We start from the raw sequence: 8,541 nt of genomic DNA, 5'->3' as shown, positions 1-8,541 counted from the left end.
TGGCTTCCTTGCACTCCCGCTGGCCTTGCAGGTCCACCGCTGGGCCCCTGATGTCAGGGGGTGTGGCATATGCTAATGAGTTATGCTAATGAGTTCCCCTAGCTCTTTTTCTACGAAATGACCCCTGCACAGAGCCCACCCTTCAAAGCAGCCATTTTCTCCAGGGGAGCTGATCTCTGTCAGCTGGTGATCAGTTGTGAAAGCGGGAGGTCTCCAGGCCCCACCTGGAGGCTGGCAACCCTACTCACAGGGGAGTGGGGAGGGAAGGAGATTTTAAGCCACTCTGAGACCCCTTCGGGTAGTAAAGGGCGGGATATACATCCAATCTCCTCCTCCTCTTCTTCTCCCCCCCCCCCGTTTCTTGGACCCCTTTTACTCCCGTCTTTTTCTGGTTGCCAATTTGGAGCCGCCATTTTCCTGTCAGGTTTCTTTGCTCTGCCCTCTCTTACGCCACTCCAGCTATGGTTGCCAGCTTCCAGGTGGCACCTGGAGATCTCTATCCCAATTGATCTCCAGATGACCAAGATCCGTTCCACTGGAGAAAATGGCGGCTTTGGAGGGTGGACTCTATGGCATTGTACCCTACTAAAGTCAAATCCAGGTTCCACCCCCAAATCTCCACAACTTTTCAAACCTGGAGCTGGCAACCCTACCCCCCTCACCTGCTGGTGACCATAGGGTTGCCAGGTCTGGGTTGGAAAATACCTGGAGCCTTTGGGGGTGGAGCCGGGAGAAGGCAGGGTTTGGGGAGGGGAGGGGCCTCAGCATGGTAAGATGCCACAGAGTCCGCCCTTCAAAGCAGCCATTTTCTCCAGGGGAGCCAATCTCTGTCAGCTGGAGATCAGTCGTAAAAGCGGGAGATCCCCAGGCCCCACCTGGAGGCTGGCAACCCTAGGTGACCAGGGGGTACCCGGCAACTTTACCACAAATTTAAAGAGACTGTGAACATGCATAGCCTTCCCTTCAAGATTCTGGACCCATTTATCAGTTCTGACAAAAAGAAATCTAGATGTATCGCAACCAACCGCCGCCAGGCTTCCTGCCTCAAGATCCTATGATTCGGCTTCAAACAAACGGGCGCATCATGCGGAGAAAGGGAACAAGATGAAAACAAACTCTGAAACGTTTGAAGTGGAGACATTTCCCATTTAATTGGTCCCTTTGGGAAGGCCCTTGCAATCTCCTTGCTGTTGTTTCAGTGACTGGGTGAGAGCCGATTCCAGGAGAGCCGCCGTGTGGTTTGCGCCGCACGCAAAATGGCCGCCAAGTGGAGGCTGTTTGAAACTGCAGCCACTTGAGGCTTCTGTCCACCTAAACCAATTGCTGCCACGTGGGCTTTAAGGTTGTCAACTCCAGCTTGGGAAAATCCTGGAGATTTGGGGGTGGGAAATGGGGAGGGGGGAGAGAAGGGGTTGCGATACTATACAATCCTCCCTCCCAAGCGGCTGTTTTCTTCAGGGGAAGGGATCCATATAGTTTGGAGCTCAGTTGTAATCCCAGGAGATCTCCAGGTCCCACCTGGAGGTAGGCAATCCTAAACCAACTCCAGGTTTTTTGCAGGCCCTGGTCAGGAACAGACCCATCTAGGAGACTTTGTTTTTTTGTGATTTAAGATTTTTATTAATTTCCATAAGAAAGGGTAAGGTAGGAGAGGGACAAGGTGTGGGTTATGACCAGTGTTCCCTCTAAGCTGAGTTCGTGTGAGCTAGCTCACAGTTTTTTAGCCTCCAGCTCACAGATTTTTGTCTTAGCTCAGGAAGGAGGGCTCCAGAGCAAACTAATTTATTCAGTAGCCAAATCGCTCACTCACAACTTAAATGCCAGTAGCTCACAAAGTAGAATTTTTGCTCACAAGACTCCACAACTTAGAGGGAACATTGGTTATGACACCCAGGAAACAGTACAGCACAGAGAATCATCTAACAATTTAAACCACTTAGATCGAGTTCTACAAGCAAACAAACACCATTCCTTTGTTTAACAGATGTTTTCTAGTTACCATTATGATTTCTACATTCAAGGTCTATCTCTCTGGTCTCTTGACTGGGTCCAGATACAATGGTTTCCATACCGCTTCCAACTCTCTGTCGTCATGGTCTTTTAGCCTTCCCGATAAAATGTCCATTTCAGCAACTTCTAGAATCTTTTCAATCAGTTCATCATCTGTTGGCACCTGGTTCACTTCCCAATATTTCGCATGCAAAATTTTCGCTGCTGTCACGCATGTACAAATTATATGTTTTTGTTTCTTATCTAAACATTCCGGTAATATATTTAACAAAAACAGTTCAGGTTTATATGCCACATTCAACTTCAATATTTTCTGCAATCACTCATGAATCTTTTTCCGGTAATCTTTTGCTAATACACAAGTCCACCACATATGATAAAAACTACCCTCCTCACCCTGACATTTCCAGCATTTAATAGGCATCTAGGAGACTTTCAGAAGACTTGACCAAATCTTGGCTTGCTTCTTTTTTGGTAATAATGCAATGTTGATTCATTTTTGTGGCCCTAGATGAGCCTCTCTTTGTTGAGGAAGAAGAAGAAGAAGAGCAGGAGATTGGATTTATACCCTGCCCTTCGCTACCCGGAGTAGTCTCAGAGCAGCTTACAATCTCCTTTTCCTTCCCCTCCCCACAACAGACAACCTGTGAGATAGGTGGGGCTGAGAGAGCTCTCTCGAGGACTGCTGTTGAGAGAACAGCTCTGAAAGAACTTGTAACTGACACCAGCAGCTGCATGGGGAATCAAACCTGGTTCTCCCAGATCAGAGTCTGCGCTTCTAACCACTACAAAAAAACTGGCTGTCCACATGTAATGTGGTCTAGCATTGACTTCTGTGGACATGCTCAGCGTCTGAGATGTCAGCAGCAATTACCCACATGCTTCCAAGCATACCACAGGGCCTAGAAACTTGCCCAAGTTTGTAAATCGAATGTGAGACGATAAAGGAAAGGACTTCTGCATCGAATGCCACGCTGAGGAATCGCGGCAGGTGCACTTACAGAAGCCCCTGTTATGGATTTCTAAGTGCAACGCCCTATCATCACCTTTGCTCAGGATACAGACGGGAGGCCGTGTCTGCTTCCCTGTCCTTGCCTGGCACGGTCTGCGGCTCCCGTTTTGCAGTTCTTTCCCAGCACGAAAGGACTCCCCATTTCACAGTTCAGTCGCTCTGTCGAGAGCAGAGTCCCTTTGATTTAGGATGGATGGCTTTGATTATCCTAATTTGCTTCATCTCGTCTGCACTGCATCGTTTTGCAAGGAGGGATGAGAAGGAGGGGGGGGAATCCTGCAGTGTGATAATTGCTATGGCAGACGCATCGCGCCAAAAAACCCATGGGAGAAACCTTTGTAGGAAACCGCTAGTATTAAATATTCTGCCAAGAATAATGAGAATTGTAACTAGTGGAGGCGGCGGGGGGGGGGAATGGCTTGCTACAGCCCAAGGGACCCAGCCCGCCCTTAAAGCAAAAGGATTGCAGGCACAATATTTCCCTGGCTTTCATAGGTTTGCCAACTTCCAGGTGGGCCCTGGAGATCTCCTGGAATTACAACTGATCTCCAGACTGCATGATGGGTAGCTGTGTTAGTCTGTCTGTTGCAGTAGAAAAGAGCAAGAGTCCAGTAGTGTCCTGGTACAGCGGCCTCGGGACGAGGACCCCACCCCCCAGAGACCATGCCACTCACCTGGGGACCAGCAGAGGAGCGAGGCAGCGACACCGCCATGATGACCGATGGGGCCGCAGCGTGGCACCTCGCCACGGGAAGCCCCAGGAGAAACGACCATCATCGACCCAGGGAGATGCAGCCACGCCAGCAGAGCATGGGCCTGACAACAGGGGCGGTACAAGTGTGTCCCTCTGTTTATTACGGTCACCCCACTGGCCACTGGTGGGGGATGGAGGGTAGAGTTGTCAGCTCCAGGTTGGGAACCTCCTGGAGATTTGGGGGTGGAGCCTGGGGTGGACAGGGACCCTAGTGGGATTCAATGCCACAAAGTCCACCCAATGCTGGATTTACGCATAAGCTAAATAAGCTACAGCTTAGGGCCTCGCAATCTGCTGGAGCCTTATTTGTCATTTTAAAACCCTTTAATTATGTAATTATTTCTGTGATTTTGTAAACACATCCTTTATTATTTTTTAATAAAAATTAAAAGATTCTTTGCCGTCGGAGCGCCAGCAACAGCCGAACCTCTCCCAGCTGCTTTTCCACTTGCGCATTTCTGAGCTCTCTCTCAGCCAGCCTTATTGGAAAACTCTTAAAGTGTGATAGCGTTTCTGCTGGCATAAACTGCACCGGTTCCAACCGGTGCAGTTTATACCGGCAGAAAGGCCCCGTCTGAACGCACCCTCTCTGTTGCAGTAGAAAAGAGCAAGAGTCCAGTAGTGTCCCGGTACAGCGGCCTCGGGACGAGGACCCCACCCCCCAGAGACCATGCCACTCACCTGGGGACCAGCAGAGGAGCGAGGCAGCGACACCGCCATGATGACCGATGGGGCCGCAGCGTGGCACCTCGCCACGGGAAGCCCCAGGAGAAACGACCATCATCGACCCAGGGAGATGCAGCCACGCCAGCAGAGCATGGGCCTGACAACAGGGGCGGTACAAGTGTGTCCCTCTGTTTATTACGGTCACCCCACTGGCCACTGGTGGGGGATGGAGGGTAGAGTTGTCAGCTCCAGGTTGGGAACCTCCTGGAGATTTGGGGGTGGAGCCTGGGGTGGACAGGGACCCTAGTGGGATTCAATGCCACAAAGTCCACCCAATGCTGGATTTACGCATAAGCTAAATAAGCTACAGCTTAGGGCCTCGCAATCTGCTGGAGCCTTATTTGTCATTTTAAAACCCTTTAATTATGTAATTATTTCTGTGATTTTGTAAACACATCCTTTATTATTTTTTTAATAAAAATTAAAAGACAATATATTTTAAATTTTTCTGAGGCCAGCTGATGTAATTTAAAACAGTAGGGGGCCTCTGGGTTTTGTATAGCTTAGGGCCTCAGCAAGTCTAAATCCGGCCCTGAGTCCACCCTCCAAAGCATCCATTTTCTCCAGGGGAACTGATTTCTGTAGTCTGGAGATGAGCTGTATGTCCAGGGGATCCCCAGGTCCCACCTGGAGGCTGGCATCCATCCTGCTTATCCACAAAGCGTTGCCAACTTTGTGGTAGTATTCATACGAACAAGCTCATTAGCGACTGTCGGCGGGTAAAGAAGAAGTTTTGATCAGAAGCACGCACACTCTAAGGGGACTAAGGGGACGGGTGCGGTGTACGTGAGGATGCAGGCGAGAGATGTCCTCCCAGAACAGATCTATGGAACAATAATGCCAGTTTCTGCGAACCACAATTTTAGCTTAATTCTCTAGGCCTGCCAGTTTCCTGAGCGACGAGAACAGGCCTCCTTGTTAGTTGACCTGGTTGGAGCCCATGTGGAATCCAGCCTTGCGACACAGCACCCCCTAGTGACCTTGCTGGGGATAAGCCCGGAAAGCAGGTGCCTGTTTCTCTCTGGCTATATAAAAAGGGTCAGAGCTGGGCGCTTATTTTATTTATTTCGAAGGCTTCTGTGCCAAAGGCTCACGGTGGCCCCCAAATATCATGATGCAAGGCTTTAGAACAAGTAATGATCCATTTATTTTTATTGATTGATTTTAAATATTTTGATCCGGCCGTATCTCTTTGGATCTGAAGCTGTCAAACAGCAGAAGGATGAGAAACAGCAGACAGCCCACAGTCAAACTGTGCACAGAGCTGTGTGAACCAAAGGCCAACAGAAAGAGGTGTCCCTTACATTGGGTTACCAGCTCTGGGTTGGGAAATACTTGGAGATTTTGTGGATGGAGCTTGGAGGGGGGGTTGGGGGGAGGGACCTCGGTAGGGTATAATGCCATAGAGTCCACCCTCCAAAGGAGCCATTTTCTCTGATGAATTGATCTTAATCATCTGGAGATCAATTGTTATAGCAGGAGATCTTCAGGTACTACCTAAGAGCATAAGAAGAGCCCTGCTGGATCAAACCAGTGATCCATCTAGTCCAGCAACCTGTCTTACACAGTGGCCAGCCAGTTCCTCTGGACAGCCGACAACAGGGCATAGAGGCCAAGGCCTTCATTAAAACGTCAGAAGAACCCTGCTGGATCAGACCAGTGGTCCATCTAGCCCAGCATCCTGTCTCACACTGTGGCCAACCAGTTCCTCTGGACTGCCGACGACAGGGCATAGAGGCCAAGGCCTTCCCCTGATGTTACCTCCTGGCACTGGGATTCAGAGGTTGACTGCCTCTGAATAGGTTCCTTTTAGTCCCCATGGCTTCTAGCCACTGATAGACCTATCCTCCATGAATCTATCTAAAGCTTTTTATTCCTGTAGCCAAAGGTTTGGGGGTGGGGAAGGACCTTCATGGAGGTTTAATGCCATAGAGTCCACCCTCCAAAGCAGCCGTTTTCTCCACGGGAACTGATCTCTGTTGGCTGGAGATCTTTTGCAATTCCAGGCGATCTCCAGCCCCTGCCTGGACGGTTACGGTTGCTAGCCACACGGTTTTTAAAAAGTACCCTTAATTTTCCTTTAGAAGGAATGGTGGTTTTTGCCAATTCCACTGCAGCCCACCTGAGCCCCCCACCCCAGTTCTGTTGCTGGGGGCCAGCATAGTGGGGGTCTATAGAGGAAGGGAGGAACCAGTAGAAATCAGCACTCCCTCTTAGGAAACCCTAAGGACACTTCATAATGTGGTTGCATAAAGGCAAAAGGGAGAGATTCTAAGCAGGTCTACTCAGAAGTAAGTCCGACATTCAGTGGGGCTTGCTCTAAGGTTGCCAGCCTCCAGGAGAGCCAGTCTGGTGTAGTGGTTAGGAGCGCGGACTCTAATCTGGGAGGGTTTGATCCCCATTCCCCACATGCAGCTGCTGGTGTGGCCTTGGGCCAGTCACAAGTTCTCTCAGAGCTGTTCTTATCAAGAGCAGTCCTCCAGAGAGCTCTCTCAGCCCCACCTACCTCACAGGGTGTCTGTTGTGGGGAGGGGAAAGGAAAGGAGATTGTAAGCCACTCTGAGACTCTGAGTGAAGGGCAGTGGTATAAATCCAATCTCCTCCTTATCCTCCTCCTCCCCCTCTTATCCTCCTCCTTCTACTCCTCCGCCTTCTCCCTGGAAATCTCCTGGAATTGCAAGAAAATGGCTACTTTGGAGGGGGGGGTTGTAGGAGAACAGTGGATCCATCTGCACTGCTCTCCTACATGTCATCCCTTTTTATTGTTTTAATGTGAAAACCCCTTTGCCAAGGTAGCTTCACACGATGAATTCAGCACATCAGCAGATGTTTCCTCCATGTAGGAACAACGTTAAAGCTCCCGGGTTTGCCACAGGAGTGCACGTTGCTCGTACATTCCATCTGCCTTGTGCAATTAGCCAGGTTCCCAATTTCCAGGAGGACAGCCAGGAGAACAGTGGAGCAGCGAATTCCTATCCGGGCCTGCCACGCTGATATTCCTTCACTGCTCCCACAGGGGGTCTCTATGGCATTCTGCTCCACTGAGGTCCCTCCCTTCCCTAGACCCCGCCCTCCCTAGGCTCCACCCACAACATCTCCTGGCTTTTCCCAACCCAGAGTTGGCAACCCTGGCTTTCTCCCAACAAAGTGTTCTTAGGACTGCAGCCTTAAATAAATCCTTGGCCCCTAGTTATGAAAAGCCTTCTCTATAGAACCCATGTGAACATTTCGGGTGGTGCCAGTGGAAGCGTCTGTGACCTGACCATGGGCTCAAGCAATGCTCCCTCTAAGCTGTAGCATCTTGTGAGCAAAAATTCTACTTTGTGAGCTCCCGGCATTAAAGTGAGCAAGCGATTTAGCCGCTGCATAAATTAGTTTGCCCTGGAGCCCTCCTTCCTGAGCTAAGACAAAAATGTGTGAGCCGGAGGCTAGAAAACTGTGAGTTGGCTCACACTAACTCAGCATAGTGGGAACACTGGCAGCAAGATGTCTTCTCAACACTGGGCGGGGTGGCCTCTTGGAGCCTGTGATCTTCCATATCCTCTACAACATGTCACGAGGATCTTAGTACAGTTCTTTTTCAATCTTGCACTTGAGCACAGCCAAAGGGATCGGGCAGTTCTGACGGGAGCGATACCGATGAGGTTTACACCACTGCATACTTCCAGGGGAAACAACACCCCCCCCCCGAGAATCAGGCCAAACCCACCCGCCCACCTGTGCGGGGGACGAGGAGGGTGGGGGAAGAGAATCTTTTGCTCCTTGCTGGCGCCCGGAATTCTAAAAAGCAATCGTGTGAGCGTTAATGAATACCACGGAGAGAGGTGCTTTATAAATATACCTGCGCCTAATAATCCACATAATTATCAGGCAAAAGAAGCGAAGGTGTGGGCTGCAGGCAGAAGATCTGAAGCGTGCTTCTGATGTCCCAGATTTCACTGTCAGCTTAACTTTGCTCTGAAGCTTCAGGCGCTGCTCGGCTGGATCCTGCAGGTGACGGGTAAAGTGCTCAAAGGCTTGGAGCTGCCCCCCCCCCCCC

This window comes from Gekko japonicus, unplaced genomic scaffold (assembly GCF_001447785.1).
Source record: "Gekko japonicus isolate JY-2015 unplaced genomic scaffold, Gekko_japonicus_V1.1 scaffold435, whole genome shotgun sequence".
NCBI lineage: Eukaryota > Metazoa > Chordata > Lepidosauria > Squamata > Gekkonidae > Gekko > Gekko japonicus.
Note: the sequence above shows the minus strand (reverse complement) of the source record.